This window comes from Elaeis guineensis, chromosome 9, assembly GCF_000442705.2.
Source record: "Elaeis guineensis isolate ETL-2024a chromosome 9, EG11, whole genome shotgun sequence".
In the NCBI taxonomy this organism is placed as follows: Eukaryota; Viridiplantae; Streptophyta; class Magnoliopsida; order Arecales; family Arecaceae; genus Elaeis; species Elaeis guineensis.
The window spans coordinates 86,138,820-86,159,412 of NC_026001.2; positions in this window are offsets into that span (position 1 = coordinate 86,138,820).

Consider the following 20,593-nt stretch of genomic DNA (forward strand, 5'->3'; position numbering starts at 1 on the left):
ATGTTTTATCATTTGCTATATCATATTTTTATGATTATGATAAACCCCATAGATTAGAGCAATAATTTTAGGACCATGATGAGATCATACCAGTGAGATCAAAAATCTTGATAGCTTTAATCTAAAATATTTTCAGTCATTGGATCATCGAGTCAGAGATCGATGATGCCGGTAAGATTGGTACATCCTATGTATGCTCGATGGAGAGGATAGTTGATCTCATAATCACTAGTGCGGTGATCCTAATACAAGGATATAGGTGTTCATTAAAGAATGAGTTCACTAAACTAACCCACAGACAGAATATCTGATGGAGCTTTACAGCATGTCGATAGATAATTCTCCAGTGGGAGTGGTGCATGTGATCCTTTGACTTGAGATCATTATGGTATCTTGTGTATATGATCCTTACTTTGGTTTATTTTCTAGCACATCACTTTGAGATATGTATGGAATATTCTGAGTATGGTGAAGTATGTATGAAGATTGTGAGTGGTCAATAAAGAATCGATCACTCCTTGTAGGAAGAGAGAACATCCTATGTGATCTCATAGGATGATGACTATGAGAGTCTCTGGCTCGAGCAGCAATGAACAGTAGAAAAAATTTTTACTGGTTCATCAATCAAGTCATCATCATAAGATCGAGATACATATGGATAGGTATTTGGGCTTGATATATTTCCATGCCCATGACCTGTCTGAGATGTTGTGTGATCGAAAGATTGAATTGCACGATAACTCACCACGGAAGGATAATTTTAGTATTTTTATCAAATTTTAAATCTTCTGGATAGTCATGACATGTTGCTAGACGTCAATCTTAACTTGTAGACTCATCAAAATTAAAAATATTTAATTCAAAAATTAATTTGAAAGAGTCTTAGTTGATTGGAGCTCTTGGGCTGACCTAATCTAATCAGATTAGGATTACGTCAAGAGTCTGAGTCTATTGCTGGCTAGACTTGGAACCCAATGGGTCACATACAATAGAGATTTGATCTTGCTCTAATCTATTTGGATTTATTATAAATTCAATAGGTTAATTGAATTGCTAGCACATGAATTAACCCAAGTTCCCAATTGGGTTCAATGCAAAGGTGTTTGTGCTAACCCTTGACTTATTGCCTTGATTTAATGTGATTGGATTTGAACCTATAATTAGTTAGGTGATTGATCTAGATTTTATGGAAGTGTTTCATATGTGATCCATCTCCTCCATGCCAAATGCCACGCACAAAATTAAGGCATGCCCATTTAATTTTTGCGTTAAGAAGGAGAGTCCTTCTTAACGAAGACTCTTAATTCCTTCTTTTATTTCATGCATTCTCTTTATCCCATGTGCCATCTGATGACTCTTGGGATATATAGGCATGGAAGAGGAGGAAGAGTCCTTCTCTTGGAAGGAACTCCATGCCAAAATTAATTGGGATGCCCATATATTTATGCGATGAGAAATGGAAGAGTCCAATTTTCTTTAAACTCTTAACTTCTTCCTTATCTTCTCTTATTCCACACTAATTTTTAAGGGGTGGTGACATCAGATGGTGCTTTGGGTTATGTGCATAGAGGAGAGTCCTTCTCTAGACGAAAAACCCAACTAATCTCCTTAAATGGAATTAAAACACGGAAGGATATGTTGAATGCCAAATGTTGGCGTCCCTTGGAGGCACCCCTTCTTTCTTATATAAAGGGGGCATGTCCTAGGTAAAAAATATAAAAAAAATTTTGGTGATTAGGTGTGGAAGTGAAAAAGAAAAAGATAAGAAAAAGTTTGGAAAAAGACAAGAAAAAAGAAGAGAAAGAAAAATAGAAAGGAAGAGAAGAGGAAAATGAAAAACATGTGATGCTTGTCCTAAAATCATATTGTTCAAGTGTTGAACATGAAATCTCATTTTTGTGTGGTATGTTCTTGTGAGAAAAGATTTCTAGAGTGGTCCTAGTGGAGGTCTCGAAGGCATACAAATGATGGTGTAATCCATTCTTGCGAAGAACGAACGGCAGCAAACTTGCAAAGAAGGCTACAGCACTACATCGAATAAGAAAGGGCCCTGATCAGTCCCATGTGGATCACCATTAGAGGGCTTCTATTTTGAAGTCTTGTGGAGATCTCAAGGTTGCCAGATGCTCATCCTCATGTTGGTATATGGCCTCTGATCTCTTATTTATATACATGCTTATTTTATTTGATTGTAATCATCAAGGTGTTCCTAGGACTTTTGTGTTTCGGTAGTATAGTTTAATTGTTAAACTTATTTTCAATAGTTGAATGCTTGTAAAATTTTTTGAAATTTATATTTCGCTGCATCATCAAAACCCAACACCGCTATACTAGAAGTGAAAAATTTCAACGAGTCCGCTGCAATGGCTGTCTTAAAGCAAGGACTCTGAAGCAATCATCTGATTTTTTCTCTAAACAAGAATTTTTTGGACACCTATGATCAAATGTTAACCAAGGTCTGAAAGTATGCCCAAGTCAAGGAGGAAGAAAGTATAACTCGACAAGCAAAGAAAGAGAAGAATGAAAAAAATAGCCTCGAGAAAAGGATCGTGAATACCAGCTAGGGAATGATTTTGGCCAATCTTAAAAGAATCCAAGATCAAGAAGTCCACCTCAGTGTTTTGATACCTACACTCTTTTATTTTCTCCTCGTGCCCAAATTTTGATGGAAATCGAGGACTACGGATATCTTCGTCAGTCTAATCCTATGAAAGCTCCATCGATGAAGAGAGATAAAAAAAAGTACTATCGATTCTATCGAGACCATGATCATGATACTGAAGAATACTGGTAACTCAAGGATGAAATTGAAGTCTTGATTTGCTAAGGTTACCTCGATAAGTATGTTCGAGATCAGGCAGGTCAAGCTACTGAGCAGCGTTAGAAGCCCGATGATGATACTGAACACAATCGGCCTACTGTTGGGGTCATTAATATGATCTCAAGCCTTGACAAAGATCGGAGGACAGGTGAAAGTTTTTTTCTAAAGAAGTGATGCATTGACAATGTTATTTCTTTTTTTAATAATGATGTTCAAGAAGTCCAAACTCCTTATAATGATGCTATTGTCATCTCCATGACAATAGCAAAATATGATGTAAAGAGAATATTAGCAAATAATGGAAGCTCTGTCAATGTGTTGTTCTACAATATATTTCAAAAACTAAATATACTAGATCGGCTTAAACAGATCGGCACCCTACTGGTCGAATTCTCTAGAGATCCTATAGTCGCGGAAGGAGAAATTACTTTGCTTATAACTACAAAACAGGAACCTTGATAGTCTATCATGCCATTCAACTTTCTGGTCATCAAAATACCATCAGCTTACAATGCCATTCTTGACAGACCTAAACTTAATGCTCATAAAGTAATAGTCTCTATCTATCATCCATTAGTTTGATTTTCTATGAAAGATGAAATTGGAGAGATGCATGGAGATCAAATGCTTGCTAGATAGTATTTTTTAATAACTATCAAAATGAAGAAATCAATAGAAGCCTTATCAATTGAAGTGCCTGATCAAAAGAATAATATGGAGATCAAAAAAAATCAAGGTGAACCAGCTGAACAACTTGTCATTGTTCCATTGGGTGAAGATCTAGAGAAAACTATCTAGATCAAATATCAATTGAGAACCAATTTGAGAGAACAACTGGTATCTTTCTTCGAACAAATATCAATGTCTTTGCCTGGTCGGCCTCAAATTTGTCTGAAATTTTTGCTAATGTTATTGTACATAGATTAAATATTGATTCAAAGCACCAACCAATTTAACAAAAGAAAAGAGCTTCATAGCAAAAAGATAAAAAGCTATAGACAAGGAAGTTGACAAGCTTTTAAAAGCATGATTCATTAGGAAAGCCCAATATCTGAAGTGGATAGCCAATATTGTTATAGTTAAAAAGATAAGTGGTGAGTAGAAGATTTGTATTAATTATACCAACCTCAATAAAGCTTATCCAAAAGATAGTTTTCCTCTCTCCAGAATAGGTCAGCTTATTGATGCCACTTCGAGACACAAACTATCGAGTTTTTTATGGATGCATTTTCTGACTATAACCAGATCAGAATGATGCCAGAAAATGAAGAAAGCATGATCTTTATTACCGAAAGAGGTTTATATTATTATAAAATGATGTCTTTTGATTTTAAAAATATAGGAGTTGCGTGCAAACGCTTGGTCAACAAGATTTTCAAGTAGCAGATCAGTCACAACATGAAAGCTTATATTGATGACATGCTGGTAAAAAGCACTGAAGCAGATCAGCATATAGCCAATATAGAAGAAATATTTAAAAAATTTGAAAAGCACCAGATGGAGCTCAATCCTAACAAATATGCTTTTGGAGTGACATCTAGAAAATTTTTAAATTTTTTTATGATCCAAAGAGGAATAGAAGCTAATCTTGAGAAAATCCAAGCATTACTTGAAATGAAGCATCCCAGCAGAATAAAAGAAGTGCAACGACTTACTAGATGGATGGCATCACTCAGTTTATTTCTAGATCAACTGAAAAGTGTCTCCTTTTCTTCAAAATCTTAAGGCACATAAAAGATTTTTGTTAGATGGAGGAATTGTGAACTGCCTTCAACGACCTTAAGAAGTACCTCGGATTGCCTCCACTATTATCCAAACCAATTGAAGGTGAGAAATTATATCTATATTTTTTTTATTTCACCTAATGTTGTTAGTTCGATTTTAGTTCGAGATGATATAGGGGCACAAAATCGATCTATTATACTAGCAAATTGCTATGAGATGCCGAAACTCGATATACTAAAGTAGAGAAAATGATATATACTTTTATTACATCGGCCTAACAACTTCGATCATATTTTCAAACTCACTCAATTGTTGTCTTAATTGATCAACCTTTGAAGTCGATTTTACAATGACTTGATATCTCAGGTCGGATGGCCAAATGAACTATTGAACTCAGTGAGTTCGACATTCATTACCGACTTCGATCTTTACTAAAAGCTCAAATATTAGCTGATTTTATTATGGAATCTACCATACCTAATGAAGAGCTGATCTCAGAAAGTCTAAAAGAGATCATTAAAGACTCTCATTGGGTATTACAAATCGATGGAGCCTTAAATATCAAAGAAAGTAGAGTTAATTTAATTTTAGCTAATCCTGAAGGTGTTGTTACTGAGTACATCTTTAGATTCAATTCTAATGCTTCAAATAATAGCACTAAGCATTGATTGCTGGACTCAAAATGGCAAAAGAACTTAGAGTCAAAAAACTCAAAGTCCACATAAACTCTTCACTTATCATTGGACATGTATGAGGTTAATTTGAAACTAAAGATTTTATAATATCTTAATATTTAAATTATCAAAAAGTTTTGAAGACTTAAAAGTCATACAAATTTTGATATCAGAAAATGTCTGAGCTGATGCTCTCTCACATCTTGGTACATCGGATTTTCCTAAACTTAATCAAAAAGTTCTCATTGATATTCTTGAAAAACCTAGCATAGAAGCTTTACCAGTTGCCCAAATCGATTATAAGCCAAGTTAGATTGATCCACTGGTCGATTATATTGCTAGAGGAGTTTTGCCAACAGATCCTATTAAAGTGAGAAGTATTAAAGGCAAGCCCCATGGTATGTTCTTCAAAGTGATCAGCTATATAAAAGATTATATTCATTTTTTTTACTTTGATATCTATGGCCATCAGAAGTTGACTATGCTCTTCGAAAAGTCCATAAAGAAATTTGTGACAATCACTTGGACGGTAGGTCACTAGCATACAATATCATCCGGCAATGCTATTACTGGCCAACAATCCAAAAAGATGCGGCTGATTTTGTTAATAAATATGATTAATGTTAGAGGTATGCCAATATTCTGTTGGGAATAGTGTCCCAAAGCCAATCATCAGCCTATTGACGGTTGTGCTCATTTTTATATTTGTACATGAATTATGAATTAATAAAAATTATTTTAGTATTTTTTCATCACAAAATGTTTCATCTTCTAATGAACTCCTATGTTGTGGTGAAGTCCTTAAAATTATTTAGACTCGACAAAGGAGGATTTGTCGTTTAGTCCTTAAATCTGTTCGCGACCAAATGACACGTTGTTACCAAGGACGACAACATTTATCAAGCATAGGTCGTTGTGTGCCATATAGGTTGGTTGTCCTCTTAACCAATGAGTGTGGAGACACTGGTATGGCATACAGGTGAGATGTAAGGGTACATCTGCACTGAACGTGACCGACTCTGGAGCTATTTCTGCTATCAAGATTTGATCCGATGGAATATGGGTATAAATATCCCTCCGACCTGAGACCGTCACGGTGACTTGCAAGCAACTCACTGCACTTAGGCACTGGACTACCAGAATTTTTAATTCAGTGACGGAAGGCTGCTAGGTGTCGTCAAGTACTTGACTTGTCGGTGCGTGTGTCAAGATGTGATTGACCACTCCAGTTTAGGAGCTGTGTACAGTTGTGTTTCAATTTAGCAAAACTTTAGCCAGGGTAGTCCTTGTGAGGAGTCACAGGACTGTTTAAGTTGAGCACGATTCGGATGATCTGATCAGGGTTGACAGTTTAACCCTGAATCGTCCTAAACACAGGGGTCAAAAGGATGAATTATACAATAACCATATTCATGTAGGTTCTGAGTGTTGCGATTGCAACTCTTCGACCTATTCAGATGTCGGATACCATTGCTAGATGATCATTTCGATTAGTACAAAAATTAGTTCTTATGCTACCGGCTTAGGTTCGAACCTGCGGGGTTACACACATTAGAGGTTCCTATCTGATCTGATGGCTGATGTAAAATCCTACATGTTTGGGACTCAATGATCAAGAATCAGGATTCTCTGATCATGAGTTCCACACATTATGGGTACTGGGATCAAGAGTCCCACTGGTTGGGATTTTTCGATCAGGGTTACATATCGATGAATTCTGATGTTCGATTGCCCATCGGATTTGGACTCAGTATTTATGAGAGGTTTAATTAGTGATTTGATCACTAATTAACTCAATTTAATTGAGTAATTATTTTTAGATCAAGTCCAATTGAATTGGATTCAGTTGGGTTTGACCCGATTAGGTTAAGAGTTGACCTAATCGTCGAGATGGTTTGGTCTCTGATTTGATCAGAGATTGGGCTTAGTCAATTTTTGATTTGATTAGAATTTTATTGAGCCTAATTAAGCCTAATTAAGTTGGATTTAAATTAGTCTAATTGGACCTAACTTATTTGGTTCAATTAGGTTGGTTTAAATAATGGAACTACCTTGACCCAATCTCCATGTGCCACCTCACTTCCATTGCACCCATTTGAATTCATGAGAAGAAACTTCTCATGAATTATTTTCTCATGCCTTTAGTGGATAAGGGATGAGTTGGTGTCTATTTGAATTCAAAATTTGATTTGAATTCAAATGTGCAATTACTCATCTTTATCCTTTCTTTTGGATAAGACTTTTAACGTTGTTATAAAAGGAGAAGAGTGGGGCATGTAAGAAGAAAATTTTTGAAGAAAAATTCTGGGGTGTGAGAAGTCTTGTGCGTGAGAAGGAAGTCCATATCCTTCCAAGAGAAAAAGAAAGAAAAGAAAGAAAAGTAGGTGCAAGGTTTCTGGTGAGTTTCCTAGAGTTTTAGCTTGGGGTTCGAAAAGTGAGAAAGTGAGCTACGAGTGTCGTGAGTCTACAAAATCTTAGAAAGATCTTCAACATCCTCTCAAGCACATCTGTTGATGATTCAGAGTATCCAAAAAATCGATAGATATCGATCGAAGGAGTTCAATTAGCATCGATCGTCAAAAGGGCTCTACAACGAGCTAGCACTCGTGAGGAGTCGATCAGATCGGGAGCTTCATGTGGATGATCCGCAGAGGCCAGACATGCTATGTGACTACTTTGTGATGATCAGACTCTTCCGACAATGATCAGATTGCGACGATCTACTATCCGCATAAAGGTATTGTGTTCTGAACACATTACAATAAAGTGTTTATTGTTCAAATTTGAATTTCAAATTTAAATGCATGCATGCTATATATCATATTTAGATCCTAGTGTAGGATAAATTTATATTAATTAATTAGATTAATTAATATTTTTTCATTGTAAAATCATAATTTTAAAAAAGTTTTAAAATTATTATTTTACCCCTGCACTGAATTTCCCCACAAATAGTATCAGAGCAGGTTCTTAGATATGATATATATATTTGCATGCATAGATTAAGTTGTAATCTAAAAGTTTAAATTTGAAATTTGAAATTTAAAATTTAAAATTTGAATTTTGAAAGTTTTTCAAAATTCAAAAATTTGAAATTTGAAATTTGAATTTTGAAATTCAAAATTCAAAAATTTGAAATTTGAAATTTAAAATTTGGTTGAAATTTCAAATTTGAAATTCAAAATTTGAAATTCAAAATTTAAAATTCAAAATTTGAAATTCAAAAATTTAAAATTTGAAATTTGAAATTTGTTTGAAATTTGAAATTCAAAATTTAAAATTTAAAATTTGAAATTTGAAATTTAAATTTTGAAATTGGTATATTTAGATATACTTGATCCAAGTAGCAAGTAATCGAATTGGGTTGGTTGCCATGGCCATCCGATCATAGGAGAAAAGCAGGGTTTAAAGGTCCTCTCCTCCCATTCGATGGGGTCTCCTATGACGGTAGGGGTGCCACTATAATTATATCCCATGTAGATGAAGTAGCCAAAGGAATTTATTGTAAAGGTTCAATTATGAAATTTATCATGAATGTGTTAGATTAGATCTAAAAGAATATTCATGATTTATTTTGATCGAGTTATTTTCTGTTATGTAATTAGCAATAGGATTGCTATTTATGAAATATGCTGATCTATTTGTGAAATGAGTCAACATATTTGGTGAACAGAAAATAAAACCTTTCAAATTTGAAAATTATTTTTGAAATGCCAAATCCTGATCCATCAGCCCAAATACTTAATTAAAAGAATTAAGTGTTGTCTAGTAGGTCTAGAATTGTGAATTAAGACCTAAGATAATTACATAAACTTGTGGATCAATGGGTTAGATGAATTAGGTCCATAATTGGGTTAGACCTAAGATTAGCTTAAAGAAATGGACTAAATTAGAGTAATTGATCCAATCTAATCAAAAGTTGAATTAGATTAGGTCAAGGATACTCTAGACTCAACTCCAATAGTTGTAGTTGAATGGGTCCATGTCTTTAACTAGACCAAGATGGACTTAATTCATGGCTACGCGATGGAACCCTATTTAATAAGTTGATCAAATTAAAACTAATGAACCGGTTGGTGTCTAAGATAAGTTTGGCATTTTGACCAGTGGTTTTTAAGCGGGAGCTACTCGCAGTGATTCGATCTCTGACGAGTTAATGGCTTATCCCCACCACTGATCTCACTTACCTAGCCAACCTGGTTAATTAGATTTTGATTAGATCACTTGGTGATTAGGGCTCATCCATATCATTAGGTAAATCAATTTGACTGATTTAGGTGCTCCTAATGCCAGCTTTAATTAAATTCTTTTTGATCTGACTTGGTGAAGTCAGTGGGAGGATTGAAATTGACTGGATATTTTTTTCTCATCTATCCTTTAATAAAATCTTCAAAAATTATTAGGTCCCTAAAAATGATTAAGTTATATTGATAACTAAGTCATAGCCTCCCATTAAGTGAGTGATAATGAGTCCATTAGTTTAATAATCATTGGAGGCCCCAAGGCCTGGTGCTTATTGACTAATGGAATTATCATTCATAATATGATAATTTGGTTTGAGTCTTTCTGATGGTGGTCAGATTGGTCGGCCAAAATCGGGCCTGATCATTTATTGGTCCGATTCATCAAATCAAATCATGTTAATGGTTGGACCTAACCAGATCTTTTCAGTGGAGGCCAAAGCCTACTGATTAGGTTCTGAGGCAAAATCAATTACTAGAAGTTGTTTAGAGAAACAACTGGTTATGAACCTACCCATAGATGCACATGGGTTGACCAACCAAAGTTGGGCTCGCGTGTAGTCTGTGTGGATTCTAGTACCCACTAAGGAATTAAAGTAATTTCTCGAATTGGAGGTTGAGGCTACCAGTTCATAAAAATACTGGGAGAAACTTTAGACAAAGTCCAAGTCTTTAGTATTTATAATTTATGTACTAATAGAGGTCTGATTTTCCTTTATGCAGCTATGGCCACTACCCTGTCCCTCCGGTCATTATTAGATAATGACAAGCTCATGGGACCTAATTTCGATAGCTGGTATCGAAAATTAAAAATCGTCCTTGAGCATGAGCGGATCCTTTATGTAGTAACAGATCCGACACCTGAGGAGCCAGCCCCAAACGTTAGAGGGACGATCCGAGACACTTATCAGAAGTGGCTCAACGATCGCACAATCGTTCGGTGCATTATGCTGGCGGCAATGAATGATGAGTTCAGCTGCAGGTTCGAGAACGTCCAGCCACAGGAGATGCTTCAAATGTTGAACGACTCCTTTGGCATGCCTGACGATGTTGAAAGGCACAAAACTAGTTGTGCCATTTTCAATGCTCGGATGAGGGATGGAGCCTCAGTCACTGATCATGTACTGTACATGATCGAAATGATTAAGCGCCTAAGTAAACTGGACTTTCCTTTGTACGAGCAGCTCGGTAAGGATGCGATCCTTAATTCATTGCCCAAGTCCTTCCTCCCCTTCCTTACTCATTTTCGGATGACAAAGCCTGCAGTGAACTACCACGGCTTATTGAGGTTGCTGCAGAACTTTGAGAAGGATCACCAGCTCCATAAAGAGTCGGTGAATGTTATGGGAGGGTCTTCTTCTTGTCGTCGACCCTTTAAGAAAGAGAAGAAGAAGAATAAGAAGGTGCAGCTGCATGCTTGGACGTCTGCACAGGGTCAGACCAAGAAGCGCAAGCCCGGCCAGAGCCAGGCAGAGTGCTTCTTTTGCAAGAAGCAGGGGCACTGGAAGAGGAACTATCCTCTATACATTGCCTCTCTAGATCCGAACAGGCCGAAGAAGAAGCAAGGTACTTATATGATAACACCTTGCAACTTTTCCATTTGTGATACTACTGCCTAGGTATTGGATACCGGAAGCCCTTATCATATTTGCAATTCGATGTAGGGTCTGCAGGTCAGTAGGAGATTTGATGAAGGCGAGAGATTCCTGAACGTTGGAGATGGAAGCAAAGTTCCAGTTCTAGCATTAGGAATCATGAACATTGTAAATAATTCTCGAAACATAATTCTGAGTGAATGTCACTATTGTCCAAGCTTTTTATTAAATATTATTTCTGTAGGCCTTTAGGCCATGAACGGTTATTAATTTTTAATAAAAAGAAATATTTGTAATATTATTTTGAATGGTGTTACAATATTTGTTGGACAACTTAATAATGGAATTTACTTTCTATCATAACCTATTAATGTGGTTCAAACCTCCGATAAATACCTTAGAATAGATTATGTGTCAGAAGTCTACCTTTGGCACTGTAGGCTAGGTCATATCAATAAAAATAGGATAAACAGGTTGGCTCAAGAAGAAATTCTTGAAGTAGGTGATTGTGAATCACTTCCAACCTGTGAGTCCTGTCTTCTTGATAAAATGACCAAGTCACCTTTTACTGAAAAAGGTGAGCGAGCCAGTGAACTCTTGGCTCTGGTACATTCTGATGTATGTGGACCCATGAGCTCAAGTGTAAAAGGTGGATATTTCTACTTCATAACCTTCACAGACGACCTATCGAGGTATGGGTATGTCAATTTAATGAAGCATAAGTCAGAGTCGTTTGAAATGTTCAAACTATTCCAAAATGAGGTAGAAAAACAAACTGGAAAGTGTATTAAAATTCTTCGATCTGATCGAGGAGGTAATACCTTTCCAATGATTTTCTGATATATCTTGGGAAGAATGGGATTCTCTCTCAGTGGACTCCTCTTGGAACACCACAACATAATGGTGTATCTGAAAGGAGGAATCAGACCTTGTTGGACATGGTTCGATCCATGATGGGGTTTGCTGGTCTGCCGATCTCCCTCTGGGGATATGCACTCGAATCGGCTTGTTACCTTCTAAATAGAGTTCTGAGTAAGTCTGTTACCAAAATGCCATATGAGATATGGATAGGACGTAAGCCAGTACTCTCGCACCTTAGGGTTTGGGGGTGTCTGGCTTATGTTAAACATTTAATTACGGACAAGCTAGGACCTAGGTCTGACAAGTGTAATTTTATAGGGTACCCAAAAGAGACCAAAGGGTATTACTTCTACCTAGCTGATAAGCAAAAAGTGTTTGTCAGCCTTAAGGCAATCTTTTTGGAAAAGGAGTTCCTTGGTGAAGGGACTGTTGCCTCTAAGGTCGAACTTGATGAAGTTCGGTAGGTGAAAAAACCGACACAAGTTACTGAACCTGAACCGGATTTGGTTAGATCAGATCCGAAGCCCATTATTCAAGCACCCTTAAGGTGATCTGGTAGAGTACCATGTTAACCGGACAGATACTATGGTTTCTTGGTCCGAGATGGTGATCCTATCGAACTTGATAAAAATGATGAGGATCCGATCACCTACATGAATGCAATGCAGAGATCCAACTCTGAGAAATGGCTGGAGGCCATGAAATCTGAAATGGAGTCCATGAAAGTCAACGATGTATGGATATTGGTTGACCCACTCAAAGGAGTAAAACTCATAGGGTGTAAGTGGATCTTCAAGAAGAAGAGAGGCGTAGACGGAAAGGTGGAAACCTATAAAGCCCGTCGGGTTGCCAAGGGATATCGTCAACATTATGGTAAAGACTATGACGAAACATTTTCTCCTGTGGCAATGCTCAAATCCATTCGGATTATGCTTGCGATAGCTGCCCATTTGGACTATGAAATCTGGCAGATGGATGTGAAGACAGCTTTTCTAAATGGAAGCTGGATGAAGAGGTGCATATGATACAACCTGAAGGATTCACATCCACAGATGAGTCTAAGGTGTGCAGGCTACAGAGGTCCATTTATGGACTTAAGCAGGCATCACGGAGTTGGAACATACATTTTGATAAGACGATCAAGACGTATGACTTCGTTAAGAATGGAGAAGAGCCATGCATTTATAAGTGGGCTAATGGTCCAGTAGTAGTATTTCTTGTATTGTATATGGATGATATTCTCTTAATCGGAAATGATGTCCCTGCATTACAGGGAATAAAGATTTGGCTGTCGTCACAGTTCTCCATGAAGGATCTGGGAGAAGCTTCCTACATCCTAGGGATGAGGATCTATAGGGATAGATCTAAAAGGTTGCTTGGTTTATCACAGTCCACGTACATTGATACTATGCTGAAGAGGTTCAGCATGGAGAATTTCAAGAAAGGCTATCTTCCGATAGGCCATGAAATTTCTCTCTCGAAGAGGGATTGTCCGACAACACCTCAAGAGAGAGAGCGTATGGGTAGGATTCTATATGCTTCAGTAATGGGATCTATCATGTATGCCATGACATGTACATGACCAGATGTGGCATACTCACTAGGGGTAGTGAGTAGATACCAATCTGATCCAGGGGAGAATCACTGGAAGGTTGTTAAAACCATCCTGAAGTATTTAAGAAATACTAAGGACCAGTGGCTTGTTTATAGTGAATCGGACTTGAGACTTATAGGGTTTACAGACTCTAGTTTTCAGTCTGATCACGATGACAGCAAAGAAGTGGTGGGGCTATCTGCTGAAAAAATTTCAAGCAGCACACAATGGTTGATTCAGTTTGTGAGGCGGAGTATGTCGCTGCATCAGATGCTGCCAAAGAAGTGGTGTGGCTAAAAAATTCATCACTGAGCTCAGAGTAGCACCCTCCCTTGTTGGTCCAGTTCTGCTCTACTGTGACAGCTCTGGAGCCATTGCTCAGGCGAAGGAACCAAAGGCACACCAGTGGACGAAGCATATTCTACGTCGCTACCATCTCATCCGAAAAATTATGGATCGAGATGACGTCGATCTTCAGAAGATCGATGGGAAGGAGAACCTGGCTGACCCATTCATTAAAGCCATTGCGATGAAGGAGTTCGACAACTACAAGTCGAAGATGGGTATTAGATACTGCACTAATTGGCTTTAGGCCAAGTGGGAGTGTTGCCCAGCTATGCAACCCAAGAGGGAGGGGGTGAATTGGTTTCTAAAAATTTTAAGCTTAACTTATGACTTATGAGAAATGTTTGACAAAGCTAAATAAATATGGAGAGTAAGATTAATTCAAGGCTAATGGCTAAAAGCTAGAATGTAAGAGAATAATGAAAAGTTAAAGAAGAGCAATTAGGCACCCACAAACAAAAGATTTATAGTGGTTCGGTGCCAACCTTGCACCTACATCCACTCTCCAAGCTCCTACTTGAGAATTCCAATCCACTAATCTTGTATTCAACCCGAATACAAACGTCGAAACTCCGACTCTAGCTATCCCAAGCTAGTCCACTTATTTTTCGGGTACAAGCCAACCCTATACACTCCAATTCAAGGTTCGGATCAACCTTCTCTTGTTTTGAAACCCTTCCAAAACAAAACCAATCACTCAAACTGAGTATAACAATTTATAGCACAATTAAGCACAAAGAAAAGCTCCTTCAATGAGCGAATATAACTTTAAATACACTTTACTTAAGAGAAGAAGACCCTTTTTGGATTTTCTCAAGGTGGATGGAGACTTGAAAGTGCACTTGAGGAGTTGGTGAGCTTGGATTAAAGGCTTCTTGAAAGCTTTGAATGAGCTCTTGCTTAGGGCTAAAACGTTGGCTTGAAATCTCTTTTTTTAAAATCTCTCTCTTTGAATCCTCTCTTTTGTTCTTCTTATTCTTCTTTTGTTCTCCTTGTTGATTTCCATATTTTTGTCCCTTTTATAGCTTTAAGAAATAGTGGAAAAATTCTAGGCTGAAAAAGAGCCGTTAGACCACAATAAATGAGCATTAAAAGTATTTAAAATGGGTAAAAAACTAGCCGTTGTAGAAAAATCCGTCACAGAGGTCGACTCATGAGTCGACTCATGCCTGGGGGTCGACTCATGGGTCGACCTCTGTGGAAAATCGTCACAGAAGTGAACGAGATCCATGGTTCTGTAAAACTGACAAAAAGACCTGCAGAGGTCGACTCATGAGTCGACTCATGCCTTGGGGGTCGACTCATTGGGTCGACTCACAGGGAGTGCCAAGACAGTGCCGGTCAGGAATTTCAGCGTGCCAGTCATCTCATGTGCTATGAGTCGACTCATGAGTCGACTCATGATTTTCAATCATGCATATCTTTCAAAATACAAGTCCAAAATCAATAAAATTTTCACCATTGGATCATAAATCTTTTGTTCTATCATTTGATACTATCAAATCAGGTTTTGGTAAAATTATAATTTTGCCCCTGACGAGCAATAAGTCTTTTTCAAGTGAAAATCATTGGTACCCCTTCAACTGCTTTGTAATCATCAAAATCAATCTAAGGAGCAACAATCTCCCCTTTTTGATGATGACAAAATATTTGAACAAAAGCATTTATATGAATCAATGATCATGAATTTCAATGAAATGCATTATAGGTAGTTTGAAGATAAATAGAAATTTACTACCAACTTATAAGTGCATTTGCTTGAAAAGAAGATTGATTCTTTTGGCATGTGATACATGTGCCCATTTGCATAAATAATTTACCTAATGCTTAATAATTTAAAATTTGCTCATTTGATTATGTGATTTTGGTATCAGAGTAAAAAATTTATTTTTGTTATCAGAGCAAAGCAGAATTTACCTTAAGATTTGAAAATTGGGTGTTTGAAAATATCTCATTTGCTCATTTGCTTTTTTTCAAATTTCTTAGCATCTTGAAAATTTGCTCATTCTCATTTGATTATTTAGATTTAGTATCAGAGCAAGTTGCATCTTGAAAATTTGCTCATTCTCATTTGATTATTTAGTTTTAGTATCAGAGCAAGTTTACAATTAAGTGTATCAATGCATGTCTAAGAATTAATTGTAAAGTATATCAGAGCATGTCAAATTTTAAGATGTATCAGAGCATGTCTAATTTTAAAGCATATCAGAGCATGTCTAAGAAGTAATTTTAAAGGTTGCTCATTTGCTTTGTGCTTAGCAATTCATTCATTTTGTTAGCAATCTTGTTTTTGATATTTTAATTTCTCCCAATTCACTCATTTTATTTTTAAGTCTTTTATTTATCTTTCTTTTTATACTTTTGCTTAGCAATTCACTCATTGTATTTTTAAGTCCTTTAATAATCTTGCTTTTGATACTTTTCTTTAATTTCTCCCCCTTTTTGACATCATCAAACATTGTTAACTCCCCCTCTTTTTTTTTGAATACATTTTCTCTTTAGTGTTTCTTTCAAACTTCTTGTGCTTATCATTAATGTTTGCTCCCCCTGAATACAGTAGTCATAAAACAAAATATGCCATTGAGTACCATAGATATGAATTAGCAACAAAGAGAAGATATATAATCAAGAGATGATTGATACCATTACAAAGAGTAGATATATAATTAAAAGATGATTAAAACTATAGTTGTTTCAATACATATTTCATAATATAAAAGTCAACTAGTTAACATTATTACATGGCCCAAATGATAGATCCTAGAAAGAACAACAGACATGACTAACAACAAGGATCTAGTAGAACACATGACTCTATGGATCAGAATCAGATGTATCAGAGATGGGGTGGGGAGATGATGGATCACGACCAGGGACTCATCCTCTACCCCGACTGCCTCTGCCACGAGTGGAGGTGCTGGCACGAGTAGGTGGGTGAGATGATCCTGAAGGCTGAGAACGTTCAGAGGTTAAAGACTGGACTGCAAGAGAGAGCCTGATGGAATCAAGAACGTTCAGAGCTCTCGAAACAGACTGAAGCAGTGCAGTGAACTGTGTAGAAGCATGCTCACTAGAGCCTCTGATCTCTCTCCTCAAGAAATCAAAACCACCCTCCAATACACCTCTGAGCCTGCCAGCCTCCGCAGTAAGATCTGTGACCTCAATAGTGCACTCCTGTGGCTGAGGATGGGCCAAAGCTAAGACTTGCCCCTGCAAGTCAAGTACTCTCCCAGTCAGTCTCAAAATATAATCCTCGAGCTGCTGAATCCGAACTGACTGATCTGTGATCATCTGAAATATAGTGGAGATATGGGGATCAAGATCTGATCAGATGCATCTAATGATGTGGATCCCGTGCAAATGCAGAAGTGCTCCACTGACGAGAAAGCAAGGAAGCCACATGCTGAGAAATCTGCTCAATCTGATCATCAGCCAATCTGAACTCTGAGGAAGGTGCTCTGCTGTCTGGCTGCTGAACTGGTGTGTGCCTCCTGGTGGACTCTGAAGGGCCAGCCTCTGGATCTGAAACAAACTGGATATCTGGAGATGCTGCCCTGAAGTCATGAAGAGGTGATGAGGGACCTTCTTCCTCAGCTCTATCCTCAATTCTGTCCTCAGCTCTCTCCTCAGCTCTTTCTTCTGTACCCTTGATCCAACTACCATCAATTCTAGTGAATCTCATGCGGTGCAGAGTGTGTTGGTTGATGGTGTCTGCGTGAGAAAGCTTAGCAGATGCCTCCCCCTCAAAACTGACTCCAAACCTCCTGAAAACTAGTGTGAGGGCCATACCAAAAGGCAGATGTGCCTTGGATCTATTCAGTGTTTCTCTCATGGCCTCAATCATTAAAGCAAGGAGGTTTAAGGGGGTTTGGGTGATCACATGAAACATTATGCATATGTCTCGGCCAGAAAGGAGGTCATGTCTACCACTTCTCGGGAGGAAAAGCTTTGTCACTAATTGATGTAGAATTCTCATTTCAATTGACAAAATTTTGGCTTCTAATTTACTTAGACTTCCGAGTAAGCTCCTCCTAAAATTACATTGATCCCCTCTTCCTTCACTGGGAGTTCCATGTTAGAATATCCCTCACAGGGCAAATGTAGAATCTCTCCCAAAATAATAGGATCTAAGCAGATATCAATTCCCTTAATAGTAGAAGTTACTGTTCCATTGCTATAGTGCAGATTTAGATAAAACTCTCTAACCAAGTCTACATATGTAACTTCCTTGAGAGAACAGTAAAATTTCCAACCTTGGTTTTTGATCTTTGACCCAAAGGAGAAACCCTCTTTTTCAAAAAACCTGAAGTCCACATTCTTGCCGGTTTCTACCTTTCTGTCAGAGAGAGGATTTTGCTAGGGCTAAGGGAGACTGAGAGGGACCTGGTGCAGACACTGAAGCCGGAATGGGAGCAGAGGTGGTCTGAGAAGCTTGCCTTTTTCTGCGGATGCCTTCTTCCAGCTCACGGACTGATTTTCTTCTTTGAGGGAGTTTCATTTTTGGGGCCATTCTCACCACAAGAGCAGGCAGGAGACTCGGAAGATCAAATGGGTGAGGAGAAGGAGGGTTATTAGAGGATGGAAAGGAATTTTGGCGGAGAGAAATATGATTTGGAGAAGAATGGTGGAAGCTAGGGCACGCTCCAACCGCTTCAATCAAGGGAGAAAAATGCGAGAAGCTCCTTTCCCAAGGGGTGATTTGAGGTGGAGATGAGAAGGGAGAATGATCTTGGGCTAAATCTTTGGTTTTGGAGAGAACGAAGATGAGGACGAAGAGTCTTGGAGGGAGGAAGACGAAGAAGAAGAATGAGTCGGCTCATGAACGGGCTTTAAGTTAAAAAGAAAAGAACCCGTGGGAAGTTGGCAAAGAATTTCAAGTATGCCATTGGGTCGACCCTAGGGGGTCGACTCATGAATCACAAAAATTCAGAAAAAATATGAATAAATTTAAAAAATTTAAAATTTTGGGAGAAGAAATTTTGCTCAATGACAAGTTGTGAGAATGATAATCTTGAGCTTTTAGGTCCAAGAGAGATGATGAAAATTGAGCTCAAAAAATTTTGACATCGATTTCTTGAAATTGGAGAAACATTTAGGCAAAAGGATCAAGAATTCCTAGATTTCTCCTAATTTCACAGAATCTATCCTCACTAAGGGCCTTTGTAAAGATATCAGCTAATTGATTTTCAGTGCAAACATATTCAAGAATTATATTTTTATTTTGAACATGTTCTCTTATAAAATGATGTCTTATTTCAATATGTTTAGACCTTGAATGTTGAATTAGATTTTTAGTTAGATTTATGGTGCTAGTGTTGTCACATCTTATGGGTGTTTCATTAAGTTTGATACCAAAGTCTTCGAGTTGTTGCTTAATCCACAAGATTTGAGCACAACAACTTCCGGCTGCAATGTATTCGGCCTCAGCCGTAGACAGTGCTACCGAATTTTATTTCTTGCTAAACCAGGAGATTAGGTTAACTCCAAGAAATTGGCAAGTTCCACTAGTGCTCTTTCTGTCTAATCTACATCCAGCAAAATCAGTATCTGAATATCCTAATAAATCAATTAGTGAGTCCTTAGAGTACCATAATCCTAGAGTTTGAGTACCATTTAAATATCTAAGGATTCTTTTAACAGCATTCAAGTGAGACTCTTTAGGATTAGATTGAAATCTAGCACACAAACAAACACTAAACATGATATCAGGCCTACTTGCAGTTAAATATAATAGAGAGCCAATCATACCTCTATAATATTTTAAGTCTACACATTTACCTTCATCATCCTTGTCAAGCTTACATGAGGGGCTCATGGGTGTGCCAATTGGTTTGGAGTTCTCCATTCCAAATCTTTTGAGTAATTCCTTGGTGTACTTGCTTTGGGTGATGGAGATTTCTCTTTTGTTTGTTTGATTTGGAGTCCGAGGAAGAAAGTAAGTTCTCCCATCATGCTCATCTCGAACTCCCCCTGCATGAGCTTAGCAAAGTCTTGACAAAGAGATTCATTAGTAGACCCAAAAATTATGTCATCAACATAAATTTGTATAACTAACATATCATTTTGATTTCTTTTAATAAAGAGGGTTGTGTCTACATTACCTCTTGAAAAACATTATTTAGTAAGAATTTGCTTAGCCTATCATACCAAGCCCTAGGTGCTTGTTTTAATCCATATAGAGCTTTATTTAATTTAAAAACATGATTAGGAAAAGCATGATTTTCAAATCCTGGGGGTTGTTCTACATAGACTTCTTCAGCAATATATCCATTCAAAAATGCACTTTTGACATCCATTTGAAATAATTTGAATTTCATAAAGCAAGCATATGCAAGTAGAAGTCTAATGGCCTCTAATCTAGCAACAGGTGCAAAGGTCTCATCAAAATCAATTCCTTCTTCTTGATTATAACCTTTAGCAACCAATCTTGCTTTATTTCTTATTACATTTCCATGTTCATCTAATTTGTTCCTAAAGACCCATTTTGTGCCAATTATTGAATAATTTTTAGGTCTTGATACTAAGGTCCATACATTATTTCTTTCAAATTGATTAAGTTCCTCTTGCATTGCATTAATCCAATTATAATCATTTTTAGCTTCTTCAATAGTTTTTGGTTCAAGATGAGATACAAAAGCACAATGATTAAATACTTCTCTAAGTGAAGAACGAGTTTTTACCCCATGCATAGGATCACAATAATTAGCTCCTTAGGGTGATTGTGAACATACCTCCAT